The 21,695-nt window shown below is 39.1% G+C and overlaps 2 long non-coding RNA genes across 4 annotated transcripts; both read right to left on the minus strand.

Moving 5' to 3' along the window:
• Window positions 1-230: 230 nt before the first annotated feature.
• LOC124293140 lies at window positions 231-1,162 on the minus strand. 3 transcript variants are annotated; one of them, XR_006903067.1, is made up of 3 exons: window positions 1,132-1,162; window positions 938-1,057; window positions 231-809 (listed from the first exon to the last, which is right to left on the minus strand). It is a non-coding gene; the product is annotated as an uncharacterized LOC124293140 (long non-coding RNA). The 3 variants fall into 3 exon arrangements; XR_006903066.1 differs by having other exon boundaries at window positions 231-333; window positions 409-1,057; XR_006903065.1 differs by having other exon boundaries at window positions 231-1,057.
• Window positions 1,163-13,305: 12,143 nt separating this feature from the next.
• Window positions 13,306-16,716, minus strand: LOC107218258. The gene is made up of 3 exons (XR_006903068.1): window positions 16,451-16,716; window positions 13,647-13,719; window positions 13,306-13,511 (listed from the first exon to the last, which is right to left on the minus strand). It is a non-coding gene; the product is annotated as an uncharacterized LOC107218258 (long non-coding RNA).
• Between the last annotated feature and the right edge of the window lie 4,979 nt (window positions 16,717-21,695).

The following is a 21,695-nucleotide window of genomic DNA, read 5'->3' on the forward strand; positions in this document are numbered from 1 at the left end:
TTTATTTAGACACTTTGCTACAAATATCCTTATATATACAGAAAATAATTTTGTTTTCCGTGTAAATATTATTATTCTTCTTGCACAATATTTGCTACAAATACCCTTATATATGAAAGAATATATTATTTAAACGTACAATAATTTTACAGTTTGTTCGTCGTTCTCGCTCAATGCATCAAATTCATCCTAGATTAAATTATTCTTAAATACAACATGAAACAGTTTTGCCATTTCGCGTGTTCACGGGATGAACTGGTCAATTCTTTGCATACAAACTTCGTAGCAAATTTTATGAACATCTATCTGACAATTTGGTCCGCAACGTTGAAACTATGCAATGGAAATTTATATTCTGTACAATGAACGCAAAGTATAATGCAACATAACATTCTACGAACAACTCACCAAGAAACCAGATCTATGGGGTTACAACAAGCGTGTTGCGGCAACGAGTATTGTCCCTTCAGTCATATGTGCTCCCCCAAGTATTCATTTCCGGAGCACTGAATTGATCAGTAATCGAGAACAGGGCTGACATGAAATATGCGCAATACTTCAGGTTGGACCGTCAGTTTCTTCAACAATAAGACGTTAATGTTTTCCTCCCGTCGCTCGTTCCCTGAATTCTCAGATTCCCCGTCGTTCAGGCAAGTGTTTCAATTATTGACCTGTATTGTTTGTTTCCGTTTGACCATTGATTATAAAATAACCAAAAAATGAAATTTCAGTGTCAACCCTCTATAGCAGTAGGTTTTACAGTCATCGAGATTCGCAACTTGTGCCGTCAATTTATAATTTTTGATTACCTATAAAAGAGTCAATATAATTGCGTCTGAACGTATCGGTAACTGGTAAACTTACTTCACAGCTGTCTAAATATAGGTATATGCAACGATGAAGGTGAAATAAAAAAAGGTTGGTCAAATTTTACTACCGTTTATTGATGGTAATATGCAGTTACATCGATAAACTTTGGTGTCGTTTTGACCTTGCGGACAAAATTCTCTTGATGCGCTTGTTACTTAACAATACCCATTGTGTTGGAATTGGTATCCTGCAACAGATGGATAGATGATGTTTTTTATTTACAATTCATTCGTCCAAAGTCAATGAAAAATAAAAACTTACGTCCGCCTTTTCTGTTTTCCGCATTCATGGCAGCAACACTATTAAAGTTTTGAGGGCCACCGCTTCTCAAATCTTTCGCACAAATTGCCGCATGAGCGTATTGAAGCACGCTCAATAAAAGTACAAACAGAAACGCCAACTTCATGTAGGAGTAAAGATAAGACTGTGTGTGTTTTTAAGTGTCGTAAATTTAAGGATTGTGTTGTGACAAAGGCTATCCAACATGCTGTTGCCAGATGAGGAAACGTGGCTAGTTGGTGAGTCTCGGTCACTAAAGTATAAGTAAGGGTATGAGGGTGGGGGTGAAAAAGGCCAAGAGGCCCTGCATCCACCTAAGAGCCAAAAAAGTCAGTCTAAGACCATCGGGACTGCTGGAAAGATGTACTCGTCACTTTGCCATAATAAAGAAATACTTCTGTAAAATTCAAACCTGCCGTCACACTGCAAATCCTTCTGTAGTAAAATTAATAGCATCAAACCTATTATTATAATTATACTACATTCATCTTGTAATTCGCAAAGTGTATACTCGACTTACTGAACGGTGATCGACCATGGATAGGCGTCGATATGCGCGGTATTTAAAGCTTTCCATGTGTGACCCGAAGGAGCAGAAAGAAATTACAGATAAATGATAACCCCGTTTATCCGAACACTTCTCTGAATTCGAGCATTTTTTTTAACGCCGCCCGTTTCTCGGAAATTCCATGCAGAGATAAAAAGTTGGTACATATCGGGTTTGATAAGAAGAAGTAATACTGTGTATTACATACGACCTGCGATAAATAGGAACAATAGACTGAAGGTCAGTTTTTACTCGCGTCATACAAGTAATACAATCTGTGGATCAAAGGTCGGAATGATATCGGCTGGATACCACAGAAATATGTGCTGTGTAGAAAACGTAGTTATTTTGATCGATAAAAAAAATTATATGTTTATTAATTACACTTGTTGATAACTGTACAGTGTTTTTCATTCACCGTATTGAATTCGGTCCAAATTTTGTATCATTTGGCGCATGTCCGACTCGGAAGTACATGCGTTTTTTATTCCAAACGATTGCGAGTGTACTCCCTTGCGTCGCTCCAACGTTCCATGTGGAAATTTTTTTCGACGATGATTGGGGTCAAGTTAATTTTCCGCAACAATACGAGTATGTAGGCCCAAATGTGGTCACCAGTATTGGGACAATATAAATTTTTTCTTTTGGCCCTATATTGGATGACAAATCGGGGCCAACATTGCGTTCCAAACTGGGGCCTATATTAGATATCAAACTACACCACAAAAACAAGTTTTTCATTTTATTTATCCCTAGAATAATCAGGCATACAGAGCTCAAAAAAATACAAAAAATGCATCATCTTTCGGAAATCGGTCTGTTTTGTTGTTATAAATAACAATTAAGTAGGGGAGAGGGTAGTGGGAGAGTCAAATATTACCGAGAGTTCCGGAATTTTGTATTCATATTCAAGATTTTGAATAACCGATTTTTTCTTTCATTGAAATAGAAAATTGTACTTTCTATTCAATTTATATTATATAGATCGGTTATTCAAAATTAATATATATATATAGAATTTTCCGTACCTCGACCACTCGAAGAAAATGACCGAGAACTTACCACATTCACAATAATTTGGCGTCCACGATATAACCTGGATCAAGAAAACAATATCGCAAAATGTTGTTGGGCGCCTGGCGTGATAAATACGCGTCAAAATCGTCAATGCGCCATACCTCGCAAATATGCTCGGCAGCTCAGTACCGCGGTGAGGGGAGGGGTAATTCTTGTGGAGAGTGAACGCGAGATACTCCACATCAAAACGTTATATTACCAAGCTAATATAAAACTAAAATAATATATTTCCAGACAGCGATAATACGAAACAAGAGAAATAATAATGCTAAATTCGCTCTTCGTGATTCAGGATCAAATGCTTAGATCTAACAACAAAGAAAAATATAGCTCAACATTTGCTCCTCGCGATGCGAAATCAAACACTAGCTACAAAAAAAAAAAAGAAAACATCAACCATAGAAGAACTTAAGACTACGTGCGCTAGTCGCTTTCTTGAATAATCAACGCTAAACCAAAAACCAAAAACGAAATCTGACCCGCCGCGCTAACCGCGACCGTCCTTGACTAATTATAGCGCTAATCGTCAACTTAACAATAAACCTCCGCGCAAAAACTGGAACCTAAATCTCCCTCGACGCGCTGACCGCGATCGTCCTCTGCGGTATCGCGCTAATCGCAACCTCAGCTGATACACCCAAGAGCGGAGTCTCTAACAACAAGGAAACTATGACGGGCCGTGCTGGCCGCGCTAGTTACAATCCTAATCAGCACCTTAAATCATGATTGCGTACTTATACTCGTATTTTGCCGCCGTTCGTCGCAACGCATCCGAGTTCACCTTTCCGTTTCGACGTTTTACCGAAATTGACTCGACGTGACCCCGGGAAACGGAATTTGAGTTGCCCTCAAGTTCACGCAATAGCGACTTGACTCAAAACCGTGACTCTATTCAACCTTCTCAATCATTCCAAACTGGCTCTATTTCATCACGCGCAATTCAGGCCACGATCACCACGTTATTGACCTCGCGACTATCTCCCACGATTGCCAGAACTAGAGTTCCTTGGAATTGCCGATCGGCCGCAACGCCGATCTCGCTACGCTATTCCCTTCGTCACGTCATATCCCCAAGAATGCGTAACAATCGATCCGTTATCGATTTCGGGGATTGCGCAACTTGGCGCGCACCTGTCGTCGCTTCGCGGCGCAGAACTTGAAGCTAGATCGCGATGTCGTCTTTCGCGCAGCCCCATGGTGTCCCGGGGCTGGGCGGGGTGGTGTTCCCTCGTCGCTGGACGGTCTCTCGTGGCTGCCATGATCCGGTGTCGGCGGGGTGAGCGGGGAAAGCTGCAGCGCTGGCCGCCAGCGGGAATCGCGTCCGCTTTGGATTCCCACGATGCAGGGATCTACGTTCTACGATCTACGCGGGATCGTCGCTATTTCGCCCTACCAAACTATCCTCGACGTCGGAGTTGACCGCTTGCCTGGCACCGGTGTACTAAAAAAAAAATAAAAAACAAAAGCCTGCAATATCTCGATCATGATTTGCTACTGTGTCCCTCTCGGAAGTTCGGATACGTAACTCCAGTTCTGGCGCTATTCTACAATTACTTCGCGACCCAATCCCTGAAACCCCTAACCATGGGTTCAGGGAGTACTTTGTAGCGGGCATACATAAAAGAAATGTCACGTTACTATATATATATATATATAGCGTTTTTGGAAACCTACCTAACACTGCAAGGCAGTGTTTCCACTGTGATATCCGAAAGTAGCCGCTCGATTCCATCGTGTACGCGAATTGCTGCGACAAAAATGTCATCAACATTATTGTATGAGTGTATCAACGATGTTCATAGGGGGTGCTGAGGTAAGAGCAGTAAAAAATTATCATTCCACTTCATGTTTCTTTGTGACTGGACTAATAGACGAAACAGAGTTAACTGAAACACATTTGAAAGTGGCGTATTGCTTTGAAACACAGAAGGTTGTTAAATTATATTGAAGGTTGGCTCCTGTACGTCTGTTTCAGTCGAGCTCTGCAGAAAACGATTTGAAGAACAGTGGCGACGTTTAAAGGCGAACGGAATATCCAGAATACAAAATTCAAGACTTTTGAGAATCGTCAATTCATCCTCGAAGCTTCTACAGGACCGATTTTCTGTATATTGAAATTAGGCTTACAATTAGCCCCGAATTTTTCACCAGACTTCGTGTTGTTTTGAGACTTTCGGGGACGTTCCAATCCATTGTAAAAAAAATAAAAGGTCGAATCAAAAATATGACTCACAGGAGCTTGGAGGATGTGTTGAGAATTTTAAGGAGTCGTCGTTTTCATACTCGGCTTTTCCATCTACAAACTGCAAACGTGGCTACTGTTCTACAAATCGTCTTCTGCAGTGCTCCATTGAAACGGTCGTACGGAAGTCAGTTCTTAAGATAATTCGAAAAACTTTTTTGTCTTCCAGAGAGGAAGTCCGCAGCTTTCAAATGCTTTTTGTTTGACACGGTTTCGACAATGAGTCTAATCACAATAAAACATTAAATCAAATGACAATTTCTTACTACTTTTGCATTGGCACCCCCCTCAAGAACGAATTGAAAAATAGCGCTAACGTGATGGAACACCACAAGCCACGTCTGAAGCACGAAGTCGACTCTCTGTTAGATTTCTCATCTCGAGTTTTCAGCCAATTTCCACTGAATTTTTTTTCCCATCAAAATAATAATGCAAGTAACGACACAATTATCTACGTTGAACAGGAAGAGTTTCAGGAACAGTTGTAGCGCTAATAAATACCCCACCACAGGTCTATATCACAACGTATACGATTTTTGCTGGAGCTCTTATAGCTCTTCCGAACAATCGTATATTATTGTGAGTTGTTTACCGCTACGAACTGAAGCTGTAAATAGGTAGATTATTAAGAATATTGCGGCCTCCTTTTGTTGGGCTAAAGTAACGATAGATCTTGCCGACCCGAAACATCCTATTCTAGTTAGCTAGGTTGTTTTCACAGACTCGGGTTCGTTACGCCAGAGCTGCTTTTCAAAGATTCGAAATTCTCATTTAGATCTGCAGTTTGCGAGACGCAGGATCTTTGATCCGTTCCTGCAACGCGCAGGACTCGGAGGTTGAATCCAGAACTTCTGGACAAAGGACGTGGATATGTTAAACCAACGCTTCTGCTACCGCTGTTTGCGACTCAGGTTCTTATGCCAGAGACGCCTTCCTCATCCAACCTGATACGATATCAGCCGTTGGTGTGCCTGATTATTCCGAATGCAACAACTGCCCTCAGACCAGGGGTTTCAAGCCGTGGCTGCCTGTCAGATTGAGACTTGAAGTTAAGAGGCGCTATGCCATAGAAACTTGGAAATATATTTCTCGAAGCTAAATCAGCGTACAGCCTCCTGGTGAGACTGCCTCTTTTACAATATGACTCAATGAGCGCTATGCTACATCTGGCCAGGAGTACCCGCAAAGCACCTTTGTTGATACGAAATCGGACGGGTCAATTGGCAAAAGTTCCGTTGCCGCTGTCGAACCAGTCCAGTCAATCCGTGTTCAAAAAGGGGTAACCGTGGATTTTGGGGAGGCAGCCATTTTTTTTTTTTCGTATCGTAGCAGCGTCAGCCGTGAGTGTAAAACCAAGTTTTCGAGACGAGGGGTGTTGTCATTCGGCCGCCATCTTGAAATTAATGATGCAATTCTTTTTTTGATATTATATCTCCGTAACCGTGAGGGTTCTACCGGGTTGCGGGTCATCTCCGGTAGAAACGTTCTTTGTCTATGAGATATTCCCTGTCACCGCCGATATGAAACACGTTTGTATCGGCAGATAACAGCGAAAGACAATCGTCCTCGATATCTTCTTCATGCAGTAATGTTAAAACGTCCAGCACGGCCCTTCAGAACGAAGGAGAATTGCATAGTTTCGCAAAGAATACTAGTGAATTAGGCCTACGGGGGATACCACAAAAAAAAAGCGCCTACGACTCTACCTCGACTGTGGTGTGGAAAAAAATCCAATGTTAATATTATATTGGCTAAAACAGAAAATAATAATTTAAAACATAACATCATAATACAACAAAATACTACTCGAAATGAAATGAACAACAATTTCTTAATATCTACGTATCTCACTTGTTCTTAACTCTCTTCCCTCCGCAACGCTAACAAATCAATATAAACAAGCCAATTAAAAAAAAAAAAAACAATAGTTCAAATTGTTTGTTAAGAAATGCTCTATTAAAAAGCTAAGAAGCATTTTGATTGTAGGATTTGAAATTTCTGAGTTATCTCACCTTAAAGTACTTCATCTCCTTATTTATCGTCTTTTTCTGCTCATAATTGGTTTATTATCGATTTTAGGTGAGCAAGTTATAGATAATTGTTTAAACTATAAAAATGCTCTTCACAAAATTTTTGTCAGCCTCACGGTTACGGAGATATATCAAAAAAAGAGTTACACCCTTAATTTCAAGATGACGAGCAAATGACAACACCCCCCGTCCCGAAAACTCGATTTACACTCACTGCTGACCCCCCCTACGATACAGAAAAAAAAAAATCACTGCCTACCCAAAATGCACGGTCAAATCACACGGATTGACTGGACTAAACGTCAGGTCAGGCTGGTCGACTGTCGTTACCGCTGTTGCGTTGTTCATCTCTGTCCATTTGAGTCCGTCTCGGTCACCACCATCCTCGTGTCACGTCGGTTTCTCCCGTTCATTTTCGGTTGCGCTTCTCACGTACGTAACTCAGTTGGCAACGCGTGGTGTTGACCAGCCGGTCCTTACGATATATATATATACCGATCATACAAGGAATCATCTTTATTTCTGTGCTCTGGACGATTCCTTGTACGCGGAATGAGATGGTACGAAATAATATTACAGCAGAGAACATCACAGATCATCTTGATACTGAATATTATTTCGAATTGTCCATCCGGCGAGGGATAAGAACTTGCATTTTTGTCGTACCGAAATGACGTGTGTTTGAAGAGCGATGCGAACATCAGCTTACCTTATCCCGTCGCTGATTTCCGTGAAATGAGAGATGCAGAGACGCATGAAAACGTGCTAGTGGAATGTCTGCGAATTCAAAATTGGAAGTACAGGTATCTAGAAAATAGACAGTGCTGGTCGTTTCTTTTTTTTTTTAATCATCAATTGCATTCTAATTACACGTCAGAAAGTTAATTGGGATAGGTTTTTTCAATAATCATAAACTACAAATGTTATTGAGTTCGAAATTCCCGGAAATTACATTTTGTGAATGTATTTGATATCATTTTTTGAACTAATTAAAATCATACTTGAGACATTTGCAGGACATACCAATGAAGTATGATCGACTTCAAGTATATTAATGGGGAATTTTTTTTTAATCTCGCAGAATGCAGTACAAATTGGATCAGCATTCGACCACTTTTATTGAGGGGATATCTACAGGAATTTTAGGAAATTCCTGGCTATTTCCATTAACTTTTCTCCTATGCAGGAAAAGTTTTTCGAAATTTAGAGGTTCTAAGAATGCATTTCTCGCATCGCTTAAAGTAGATTCACCTCATCAAATTCTTATTTGAATGTATCAGGCTGAGGCACAGAGTGCGGTTTCAATAGAGTGTAAAAAGGTGAAAATTCATTGCAATCAAGGCTTCTAACCTAATTGTTATAGCGTAGCATATGGATTCTTCTGGCATAATCTTCTTGCAAATGCCCACAAATTGTCTTAGGATTTTTTAACAGCTTCATTTTGAAAGAAAACGTATAATTTTTTAGAATCATGACAAAAAATGAGCCGTTTTTCAACATAAAATTTAGGGTATCGCTCCCACGTGAGAATTTGTGCAAAGCCTATGACGATGTGTGAAAAATACTTTAAAAAAACACCGTGTACAGATTCCTGGTGAATCGATCAGAAACTGTAGGAAAAACCTTGCGCGCAAATTTAAAAAATCAGGAGTATAGAATGATGCATTCAACGTTTTAATTTTAAAAGAGGTGCAGTATGCAGATTCATACAAATTAAAAGTTTCCGACCCACAAACATTTTTTTAAGGCTAAACTCAAAAGTAACAAGTTCAGATATTGATTAATTTTTTACTTTCTCGTTCGATATCTCAATAACGATCAACGGAAGGTAAACAATTCATATGACCTAAACTGTGAAGCGTAAAAACGAAACAAAAAAGTATATGATCGCAATTTCTGCATCTTGACACAGGGCTGAGTTATCGCAAAAACAAAATGAAAAAATAAAAACAGATTGGTGGATAAAGCTCATAGGAAATCTTGGTCGACAATTTCAAGTTAAGCTTTTCTGAGTCCCCCCTACACACTGAATGAAAATGAGCCTCCTCGGTTATTTGCATTTATTAACCTTTTTTTACTATCGTGTCGAGAGGAAATGAACTTTGGTATTGAAAACGATACCACTTGCTTTTCGTTGATTTCGATGATTGGGGCTGGAACTAGGTCTGCGTGCTCGATGGGAGGTTTGAAAATTACTTTTATGAATTTTGTTAGGATCGGTGGTTGAATTAATTACTTACAGAATCAAAGTTCAGAACACAGAAACACGATGTTTATTTATTGAAATGATTAGATTAGAAACATTACAACAAAATGTTTACGACATGAAATGATTAAATTTGAAGTACACAATAACGAAGGATGAAAGTATTCGGCTTAACGTGAAGGTCTGAATGTAACTAGGTCTTACAAACGTGATGGTATGAATTCCCATGAAAGGATTCTTACAAATTGTGCGTTTAACAAAAGTGAGAGAACTTTGGAGAACCGCATTAAATGAACGCACAAATTAAAAGTACTGCTCTGTTCGAAAGCATAAATTACAGTCTCCTCTATTCAGACGCAAAAACTGAAGTGGTGACACTTGTTGAAAAGAGTCTCCCTTAGAGTTGGCAAAAGTCTGGCAAACCTTCGGATTGACTTACAACAAATTCCAGAGAGTGAAACCAATCAAAAAGAAGAAAAAATGTTTCGCGTCTTTGAATTTGCCCATACATTCCTACCCCCAGTCTTCACACGGGTGTAGGTAACAGTCCCCTCTTATTTTGTGTTTACAGTTAAAAAATAAGCTATTCTATTATTGCGGCATCCTACCCATAACGCATACTATTCGATGAATTGTTTCATTGCACTGCATGTGCGCGCCGAACGTGTCATCCTCAAAAATACCTTCCAGTATTTTCGGGCATTTATTTGATCTTTAGGAAATATTTCGAGAATTCCTCTGACGCAGGCGTGCAGGCGGCTTATCTGAATTATTGTTAAGACTACCTATTTTATGACGAAGGAAGGAAAAAGACAAACGTAAGGTCGTATGTAGGCTACTTTATGTCGTTGCGTTTGATATTATTTTTTGAGATGATGAAAATTTTTGAATACTCCTCCTGAAATTAGTGAATCCTCATGTTTCAAAGATTTTTGCGTCGTTCACGCAAAAAACACAAAAATGGTAGATGTGACCTTATTCTTTATTTTTCATTTGTCAAGAAACAACATTTGCCTGTAAGTGTGATACAGAAAAATATATTTTGGTCCCGAAAGGGCGTGTCGGCCAATTATAAGGCCTTTTACCTTCAATAATTTTTTTCGCCAATTTTAGTGAAGTTATGCGTTTCGAACTGATCCGTAGCGAATGGCACAAAAAACAGAAAAAAGATTTGTGTACCACGAAACTGATTATCCAGTTGACATGCATTTTCTCTAACTTGACTTGATTCGTTCGATTATAATTCCAGCTGGCGAATACCACCACTCTTCCAGACCGACCTGAGTACCTGAGCTTCGCTAATCCACTTACCGAATTCTCGGGTTATGATCGTAACGTAACGATCCTTTGCTGTCTAAAAATCTTTACATGAGAATCTGGCGTCCGACGATCTCCTCAACTGATTATTCAAGGTCGATTTGGGAAATTGCACCGAAGATTCGACGGTACCCCTCAACTGAGGATGACAAAAAAACGTCGTTACGGTATGAACTTGTCTGGCTTACGTGCGTCACTATTCTTCTTTCTCCTCGACAAGCACGGAATGATGAGAAAAATTTCAGTAGTGGATACGTGACGCGACCTGAATAATTAAATGAGAAGTAGAAAGTAAAACACTGCACTCGTGAGAGACGTCCGGAAAAACAGAATCTCAGTTGATGAATTGAAGATGTTCCGAAATTTAAGAGACGTATGGAATGGCGAAATGGTCGAAATACGGACATTCTGAGAAGGAACTGTCAACAACGAGAGACTGACTTATAATGAAAATAAGGCATTTCAGAGAAATCTATTCCAGAAATGAACTGCATGAATTCGAGAAATACGAAAATTAGTATTGGTACTCGACTGACCTTGGTTGGAGGAGCCAAAGTTGAGCCGATGGTCATTTGGAAATCACCAACAGAATCTTATATTTTTATTTGATAGAAGTTTTTTGGTATCATTAGACACACTTCATTGCTTGTCAGGTTTGAATTCTGACAGATGGATCAACACCAGAATGAGAAAACGTGATTGTTCATACATCGCTGAATGTTAGTCTGAGATGACCATTGCGGAATTCGAAATAATCGTTGTATTGCAGAAATCATCAAAACATCAGTTTTCCTTCGCAAATTCTGAGTTGCCTTTGACTTGGTCTCTGCACCATTAACCAAGATCAGTCGAGTAATACAATTGACACAATATTCAAATTACCAAAAATTCCGTAAGGAATGATATTTTCTGCCTGTTTTTCGAACACTATACTGTATCCGACGTTTGAAAACTATGCATCGTTGAGACCAAAGAGATGCTTGCAGTTTTTTGTGTACAATTCAGAAATTATGTCAAGTTTCAGACGAATCGCTGGGTCACATGGGGATAGCTTCATCCAGGCAACTAAAGCTTCTGCGCAAACCTTCAATTTAAATTTTTGACACAGCAACGGCTGCTTGTGCTAATTATCCGACCGTATTGACTTGCATATCTCGGCTGATACCATTTTGGCATTACATATTGAATAGCGCATCCAAAACGAGGGGGCAGCTGAAAGTTTTACCGGGTATTACACAATAAATGGATATGTATTGCGCAAAAGTAGCCGCGTGTAATAGAGGCTTAGATGATGGAGATATTGTAAGGAGAATGAAAAAATCAATGATCAAGACGCGATAAGAAAATGTATTCAACTGACTCACGATTTCATCCGGAGAAACTGTTTCCGATTATGCAACAAAAAGTGTGGTAATAAATTTAACCATGTCTAACGATACGAGTTCTCGGGTACCATTTTAATCATGAGTGTGCAGTGCTGTGGGACTATCTAAATGATGAAATTTCACGAAAAGCGTCTAAGAATAGGTAAACGGTTCAGTAACATCTGGTAGACCCAGTCCTCAAAATTTTCTCGGTGATCAAATTTTGGATTCTGATTCTACAATGGCTGGCTGGGCCCCGCGGCTCCCGCCGGAACCTGTGATAACTGCACAGCTCCGAATCGAACGACAGCATAATTTTCAAACTCTTCCTCAGGCTGCACCTCAATCGTTTTTGGAATGAAAATCAAGACTAAGATGAAAGCGACAACAAGAGTCCCCATGTCGATGTAAGATTTTACTGCAGGAGGTACATCGAGGTACCAGGGATAATATTCAGGATCTTTTTGATACATCTGGTACTCAATCCAGAACACGATGGTACCTATCAGCATTTCGAAGCTGACTATAATAGCAATGGCGATGGCCCTGACATTCGGCGTGAATGAAACTCCTACAGAAGACCACGTGACACCAGTAAAGATCAAGTAACCCAAGTATTTCACAAAAATGAGTAACGAAATTATCACAGGAGCTTGTATCCAAATTCCGATTAGAGTTGCCATGAAACTGATGACAATTACTGCCAACAGAGATAATTTCTTCGAAAATAGGATTATAGCTATAGCCAGAATGATAGTGAAGACTAGTGATGCGAAATGAACAATCAAAGCATGAAAAACTTCACTATTTCGCATCACTGCTTGTATAAATGATGCATTGTTATGCTGTCCAATGCCCCATTTTATCAATATTAACAAAAAAATCATTCCGAAACTGTGAATATTTTTCAGTTCGGTGATTTCCTTTAGTTTGTCTTTCCGTTGCTGCGTATACCTCACCACTCGCGAATTGTCACCGGGTTCCGGTATCAGTTCTGCTCTTCTGACGTACCTCAATCCGGTATAAAAACTGAGAGACTGTTCAGTTTCTCTGCGCCTATCTCTCGAATTCAAGTAATAGGGCGTCTCAGGGCACAGTAAAATTATTGGAATGTATAATACTGTTCCGATCAAGATAGTTACAATATAAGCAACCTCAAATGCCCAAAAACTCTCAAAAATTTGATAGACCGATAGCCCAATAAATCCTATCATTAGAGCAGTTACCAGTGGAAGTACCATTGCGGTTTGGCGAATATTGGTGCTAGTAACTTCCGAAATGTAAAGAAAAATAGCAGTCCAGGTGAAACCGAGATGAAACAAATAAACGAAGATCAGAATCTCTCCTATGATTTTTGGAAGAAATTTACCGAATGCAACAATTTCAAGTACAGCGAAAAATGATGACGCTAACATAGTTTTCTTACGTCCACAAAAATCAGAGCAGACTGCTGCGAGAATCGCACCGCCTGTGACTAAGATGACACTAGGCACGAGGTAAATGAACTCGAAATATCTTTCTGTGGGCTTCAGGTAATACCAAACAGCGGCGGTGGTTGGATTGAACATTAGAGATGATGCTGAAAAATGGAAAGAAAATTGGAAGATACGTACAATACTATTAAGCTCGAGGAAGGATTACAAAGAATAACTATCATTTCAGATGGCACGTGACGCACGTCTTCATCGCATGCATATTATTTTCGGAAACCTACCAAACACTGCAAGGCACTGCTTCCACTGTGATAACCGAAAGCTGCCGCTTGACTCCATCGTGTACACAAAAGGCTGCGAAAAAAATTAATCCCCATTATCGTACAAGTGTATCAACGGTGTTTACGGGGGGTGCCAATGTAAGAGTAGTGAAAAATGATCGTTTCATTCATCGTTTCGTTTTGACTAGACTAATGAATGAAACAGAGTGAACTGAAATGCATTGAGACACAAAAAATTTTCCCTCAAAAACACAAAAAAGTTTTTCAAATTGTCTGATAAATTGACTCCTGTGCGTTTGTTCAAGTCGAGCACTGCAAAACACGGTTTGAGAAACGGTGGTTACGTTTGAAAGCGAAAGAAAAGTCCGGAATACAAAAATCAAGACTTTTGAGAATCGTCAATTCATCCTCTGAGCTCCTCTAGGGCGGATTTCTCATCAAATAAAATTTAACTCAGTTACGATTTTTATATTAGACTTCGTGTTGTTTTGAAACGTTTGGGGACGTTCCTATTAGTTGATGAAAAATAAAAGATCGCATCTAAAATGTGTTCTTTAGGAGCCTGGAGGATATATTGAGAATTCCAAAAATCGGTAGCTACCGGTTTGTAAAGCGTCTTCTACAGAGCTCTATTGAAACGGACGTACAGGAGTAAACTTTTGAGATAATTCAAAAAACTTTTTGTCATTCAAAGCAGATTTTGGTTTACTCTATTTCGACCGTTAGTTTAGTCACAATGGAACATCACATAAAACGATCATGACCTACTACTCTCACATTGGAACCCCCCCAAAGAACGAAATGAAAAGCAGCACTGACGCCGTGGAACACCATCGTACAAGGCATGAAGTTGACTCTCTTTGAGAGTTTTTCTCCTGGGCTTTCAGCCTCTTTCCTTTGAATGTGTTAACTATCAGAATAATCACGACAGTAATGGAACAATCATCTATGTCAACCCTAGATTGCCACACTTATTTTTGCCCACGTCGTTGCCACACCGGGGTTTCAGGGACTCTATTCAGATTTTCCTTCACAACTACAGTTAAAATTGACATATTTGACATAAATTTATATCTCCCGTCCTAGCAGCCCAATTCCTCAAATTCGTCCAGCATCTTGAAGGGCGCATTTCAAAACATGGAAAACAAAATTTTACAAGAGAATATTTCAATAGTATGAACAAAACTGCAAATCGTCAATATGAAAAATTTTCCAACTTCCACTTTTCCGGCCATTTTCACGACGGTGTAGAACACTTTATATTTGCACCTAAAACTTTTGCTTTAATCTATGTGTTTTCGTGTATGACATTCACTACCAATTCTCTGCGTAATTTATTCACACGTAGGCAAACGTGGAGTACGACGGACCCCCTAAGCAACTAATTATTTCTTGTGGCTTTTGAGCACCGTGTACAAGTTATTACAATCTATCTCGAGCAAATCCATCATTGCATTGACAAATTAAAGAAACAAAAAATTATAAAAATCCCTGGGGCACGACGGATACCCTCCAAAAAACGGTGAAAAAGCTTTAGTTCTTTTTTTTCAATACCACTGCATCCTTTAGTTCTACATGCGAGGAATGAGACATTGTTAACCTAATAATATTTAGGAACAAAAAGGTTTATATTATGGAGAAAATGGCCTTTATCTAAAATATAATTTTTCCTAAATCTTTAGAACTTTTTGGTCTTCTAATTTTTCGAAGGGTCTATCGTGCCACGGGTATATCGTATCACGTATTCTCACAAATTTGGTAAGTATATCAAAGTTATGAAAATTTGGCAATGGCAATGAAAAAAAAAAAAATTGCTTTTGGCAAATTTTTTAGGGGGATCCTTGTGCCCCACGATTCCCCACATTTGTAAAAACATTCAACAATTTCAGAAATCAAATACCGGCTCGAGGGAAAACGTAATTTTATGAATATCCACGTATAATATAAAGTATTTATTAGGTTCATTTCTCAGTCAATACAATGACAAACCATTTACGTTATTCAAAGTTATACTGGGTCAAGTTTGAAGTAGCAAAGCGCTCTCCTAATGGCTGCGACCAAAGCAGCGCTTCTACCTCCTCGCAGCTGCATATTTTACTCCGGGTCTACATGTTTTTACTATAAAATACGTTGGTAATATTTGTATGGCTCATTGTCTACAAATATTTACTCGGTAGATCTTCAACTCGAATCGAGCGATACACGAGCGGTCAATACAGAGCTCTAATGAAGCGTCCATCTCGAGTTTTACAATTATTTCGATTAATAAGGGGAAAAAAAATAATAATGAGAATGCGGAAGAAATGTATAATATTATGAACATAAAATGAATTGAATTGGAAGTCGTACTCATCCTCAAGAAAGTTACGTCTTTTCCACACTGGGCCGGATCCACTTCAACAATCGCTGCTCAGTGGATCCACGGCAACTGATCGCACCGACCCGTATCACTATTTGAAGAGACCCCGAACACTTTTCACGTTACAGTTCCAAGCTCATCCCCGTCAAGCTATTCAAGGACGAGCATCTGAAAATTACTCTGGGGTCTCAGGGACCCCGGTGTGGCAATCTAGGGTTGAATGTGAACAGTTTCCGAAATAGTAGTAGCGTTGACGAATGTTACGCCATAGGCCTGCATGCACGCTAATTGTGAATTCGACTCATTTCTGTGCTTTGGATGATTTAATTCACGCGCAATAAGATGTTATGAAATAATATCACAGCGGAGAACATTACGGGTCATCTTGATACTGAAATTATTATATAAATAATTATAAATTGCTAATACGGCGAGCGATAAAGACCTGAATACTCGTCGGACCGCCGTGACACGTGTATGAAAAACGATGCGAGCAACAATTTGCCCGATCCTGTTGCTGATGTCCCTTTCTTCCCGACAAGTATAGAATGATGTGACGAACTCGTTCAGTGCCTCAACTCGCTTCCATTCGAAGTAGAGAAATCGAAGTGGTCTTCGTTCGTTGATCAGATCTGACGAGCTTACGAGGAGCAGCTCGTTCGTTGTCGACTTTCAAGGCAACACAGTTGACTTTCCGCGACTTCGCAGTCGAATGACTGGTGGAGTTCTGAGCCCCCTACTAACGTTGCGGTTTTTACCGAAGTAATCTTATCAATTCAGTCTGTCCAACGCGTAGCAGAAGCATGTATAACGCCTTATGGTAGCCGTACTGAAAAATGTGAGTTTGGAACAGTTGCAAATGGAGCGTTTTGAACTGATCGTAAGATTAGGGATCTAGAGGAGACAAATCAAAGAGTGCTTGCGAAATATTTTTAAATTTGATGTTGGAAGTCGAGATATCCGGAATGTGACCGTGTTGGTATCGACAGTATGGCCAAGTTGCTGATACATATTTTTTTAATCTGTATCGAGATCTTACAATTAAGCACTAAAAACTAAGTCTCAGAATAGTCCAGTCAAATAAGGATTCAACCTCGGAATGGAAGATGATAAGTTATGAACTTACTTAATTCTTTTTGTTGACATTTAATAAGTTAGCTCAAAAGTTTCATAAAATCCCGTTTACGCGAATCAAGATAATCAAGGTCAAAGATCACAAAAACCGATTTTTGGTAATTATCTTGCTTCCATTGCTCTAAATGACATTTGGAGTTATAAGAAAAGTTTGAGAGCATAAAACTTTCTACATATTTGTTCTGAATTAGAATAGAGCGCAAAAAGTGGGAAGCGCCTTACATATATGAAAACGCTGGGTCAACTGTGAAATCCAATACATAGTACGGTTTATTACAATTACATTTTTATTGACCATGTTATGAGCTGGGTCGGCTGAAGACCAAACCACTCGATACGTATAACGCTTAGTTGAGACTAAATTTTCCGGATATATTATTTGAATTTGTTGACACCGTTCCCCCCTTAATTAAACTGGCTTTGATGTAAAAATGGTCACTTACCTTTGTTGTTAGCAGTTGATTTTCGGGCTCTGTGGGGCGGCTCTGTGGGGCGGCTCTGCGTGCTCGGCGAGGAGGTATACGGTATTAAATGACTGGTTTACACTCGATATGGGTTTAATTACAATTATACGTTTATTCGATAAAAATGAGGTTAGTTATGTACTATGGTAGAAAGGAAGTTTGTGTTTGAGTAAAATAACGCGGAGTTCGCTCAGCGCTTGACGTGATTGGATTTTGTAATAAAAAACTGAGAGAAAGACTTCTTCTTAAAAGCTGACTGACTACTTGATCGACTACTGTTTGACTACTCATTGACTACTCATTGACTACTCATTGACTACTCTCTTTTAAAAGATTCGGGTGGTCTTGTCTGAACTACTTCCTGATTGGTTACCAGTATCCTTAAGGGATGCTGGACCAATCAGGAGGGCCTGATAAAATTTTGAGTTTTTCTATTCGTCAAGACTACCCCCGCCCATCGGGTACGGTGTAGCATGAGAATTTATCATTAACTATCCCGCCTTTACCACACGTGCGGGTAGGAATTTCCGTTTTATGTTTGTATATAATAAAGATATCCTTATTTTAATGTTCGGGCCAATATTGCCCAAACAGACACTTGAGATAGACCCATACGGATCTATCCGTTGCACGTGTTCATTTCCAGATGTTATAAAAAGGTGATAAAGAGAGCCGTATGCATGCAATGCATACGGAGACGCAAAAATAAAAGTAAAAGATAAAAATATAAAATATAAATGTATTAAATTAAGAGGTAATAAAAAAGATAAAACTAGTGGGTAGGGGCAGAGGAGATCGAGGATGCAACAACCATCAATTTCTCGTAAATGTATTTCAATCCAAGTTTGAATGCGAGGGGGATTTTTTCCTATTATTTGCATTATTAATAGCAAGCATGCGGCCCTATATTACTCTTGTTCGTCATCGTCTTGCTCTTCTGGTCGCTCAATTTCAATTTCCAATTCGTTATCATCATCTTCGTCGGCTGTTATATTCTGCTCTAAGCGGCAAGAATGTCAAGTATTATACATATTTACTTTCTGCATCAAGATCATTTAGATATGACGAAACGTTCTTTATTTCTTCACTTATATCGAAGCACGAACGAATCCGCTTCCAGCGGTCGGCAATTTCTCTTGTCGAGGACAATCGCCTACTATCCTGGATTCCGCGGAGACTTGTTATCCACCACACTTACGCCCTGGCCCAAAGTAACACAACACGTCGTGTATGCATGCGCTCTGTGCCGCGCAGTCAAATCTTACCAAGGTCTCTCTCCATGGTCCGCGCTTTGCTATTAGCCTACGTGCCGGGCAATGGTTCGTCCCTTCAGCTCTTGATAGGCATACCTGCCGTCTGGTCACCAGGGAGGAACAAATTCAACTATAAAACAGAAAAGATGAACCACCGCACTGCACTTCTGGATCAATCAGACGTCAATTTTACACCGAGTATCCGAATACAAAAGTACCCTGTTGCAAGACAGTATCAGGGCGATTAAGGTAATAGCATTCCATGAAATTCATTGTCGGAGCGTTCCCCCATTATTTGTATGCTGTCCAAAGCATACAAATCAATAAACAAATGAGTCATGTATTTGGTAGAAATGAAAAGGTTGAGGCTGATATATTCATTTCTACATGTTACGTGAATAAATGTAATCTGATGAGAATCAACGTACGTAAAATACCCTATGAGTTGAGGCGTAATGACTATTCTTCCTGTATATCTGGTTAATATTGTTTTATCAGATTCATGACGAACGAACAACCTTTTCCTGAGCATTCTCTTGCTAGGCATTTGTGCGTGACACAAATGTTTCTCACTGATATTCAGGCTGTTTAACAAATTTGCATCGATTAGAGAATATCGCATCTTTGTTGGTTCGATTCTTGATTTACACCTAGCTTGAAGGATATCTTTTGTGCAATCACTAGAGCCCGTAATGCAGATGTCAATGATAATAAACAATAACACAAGTCCGAAGGTTTGAATGTGCCGAATCTATATCCGTTTGCCAATTTTTGCTGTCACGTATATATACATATTACATGATATGATTTTTTCGTTACTGTTCAAAATTCAAAATTTGTTGTGCAGGGCTAGATTTCGATGCCAAATACCTGTGTTTCAAACTTGAAGTCGATTGGTATAGGCGTTCAATCAGAATCGTGCAGTTTAAACGCTCTGGCGTAGAGAAGAAGAATAAAAATGTGTTTTCCATCATCTTCGACAGTTAATATCTTAGAGCGAAGAGCATTGCAAATTAAGCCGCATGAGTTCCAATTGTCAGAACAAATTTCAACGTAAAAGAAAAACGGAAAGAGAGACTGTGCAAATAAATGACAAATGGTAGTGGAACAAATTAAACTGACGGAGGGCGATTCACCACGACAATTTCAAACTGATATACAACTTTTAATAAATAATTCATGTTTTGAATGAGTGATTGATCGAATGGATGAATGGATGAATATGACACTTGTTTTCGGCTACTGTTAGATATTTGATATAAAATAAAATACGAAATATTGGTAATGTTCATCATGCATACCAAAACATGTGTCCAATTTATTCCGAATCAAACTAAATAATACAATTAATACATGCTTATACACTGGAAGACGGGAAATAAGGATGAGGTAACTTGGCGGGTATTCGACAAAAGCGCATTTTTATTAAAAATAAAAAAAAAAAAACGATTCACAAGTCGTGAAACAGAGTTTAAAATATAAATCTTTTTATTCGAGTTCGAAATGATGTTTTGAAGAAATAAGGGTATGGATTTTACGCTACCTTCATTATTTCTGAATTTCACAGACTGAAATTATCTTAAAGTTACATGGATTTTTATGCAGTATTTGGCGTTGCATTAGGTGTAAAAGACACCCAAGAAAACGAATCCTCAACCATGTATAACATTTCAATCACCTATTCAAATAAACGGGTGTACCCTTGTTTCTTACTTACAATTAGGTATCTTCGATTCTACAGCAAGTAAGTCGTATATCGATTACTTTCCTGTATCTGAGCTTCCTCTTCCTTTCGTAAGTTCTCTGTCAGATTTGCTGTCAAAATTATCTCTCGAATTCGCTTTCAACGTTCGGCTTGAAAACTCTCTCGAATTTGAAGTATCGTAATCCATCGTTTCTGACTTCCACCAACAATTTCCTCTTGAATAAGCTCTCCCGCAATTTACATCATTCAATACGCTCTCATTCAAATTAGTTACTGCAAACTATCGTATTTAAATGTATCCCAAGTTAATTATCAGAAGCCTGCCGTACTTGACTAATTTCTGCTGTTACTGAATTAGCGAAGCTGCCGATCCTGCTGCGGATCTCTATAATTTCGTAAACTTCGATACCTTGTCATCTACCGTTTGACAAAAGCTCTGCTGAATTATTTCGTCCAACTACTGTTTCGAGTTGACAAAAATTTGATAGCTACTAATTACTACTAGATCATGTACTTTATCGACTCAATTTGAATCGTCAAATCTCGTATTATTTATTAATGATCCCAGTGTCCCTCTTACTATTGAAAAAAATGCAATAAAATCACGCCGGTCTGTGACGTGTAGTTTTGAGTAGATTTTGGCTAATTTCCCTTCTAGTCCGGGAGTCTATTACATTTTCAATGAGTTATTTTAGCTAAGCTACTAGTTTTCATACATGTGATAGATCTAAACCTAGTAGTAGCTGAAATGACATTCAGTTGTTAAGGTATCGGTAAATATACCGCGAAAACGGTAGAGTAGTGGGGGTATGAGGCAGACGCGGGGTGGTGAGCATATATAGTAATACAAGCGCGCGGCGCACAAATACAAATTCGACCGCTTTCACGCTCTCTGCCGTTTTTCGTCATGTTTACGGCCATTTTTCATCCATTTCGCAGCATCTTCACGAAAAATCAGGATAGACGTTTTGTAGCGATATACTTCTACTTTCAAAATCCGTTTTCAAAATGAAAATCGTACCACTACCAGAGCATCCAGCCTCTCTGCAAGATACGTCATGAAAAAATTAAAATCGCAATTACGCAAAACCTGATTATCCGACAGCGCCTGGATTATGCACACGTAAAGTACCC

This window comes from Neodiprion lecontei, chromosome 2, assembly GCF_021901455.1.
Source record: "Neodiprion lecontei isolate iyNeoLeco1 chromosome 2, iyNeoLeco1.1, whole genome shotgun sequence".
NCBI classification, from domain to species: domain Eukaryota; kingdom Metazoa; phylum Arthropoda; class Insecta; order Hymenoptera; family Diprionidae; genus Neodiprion; species Neodiprion lecontei.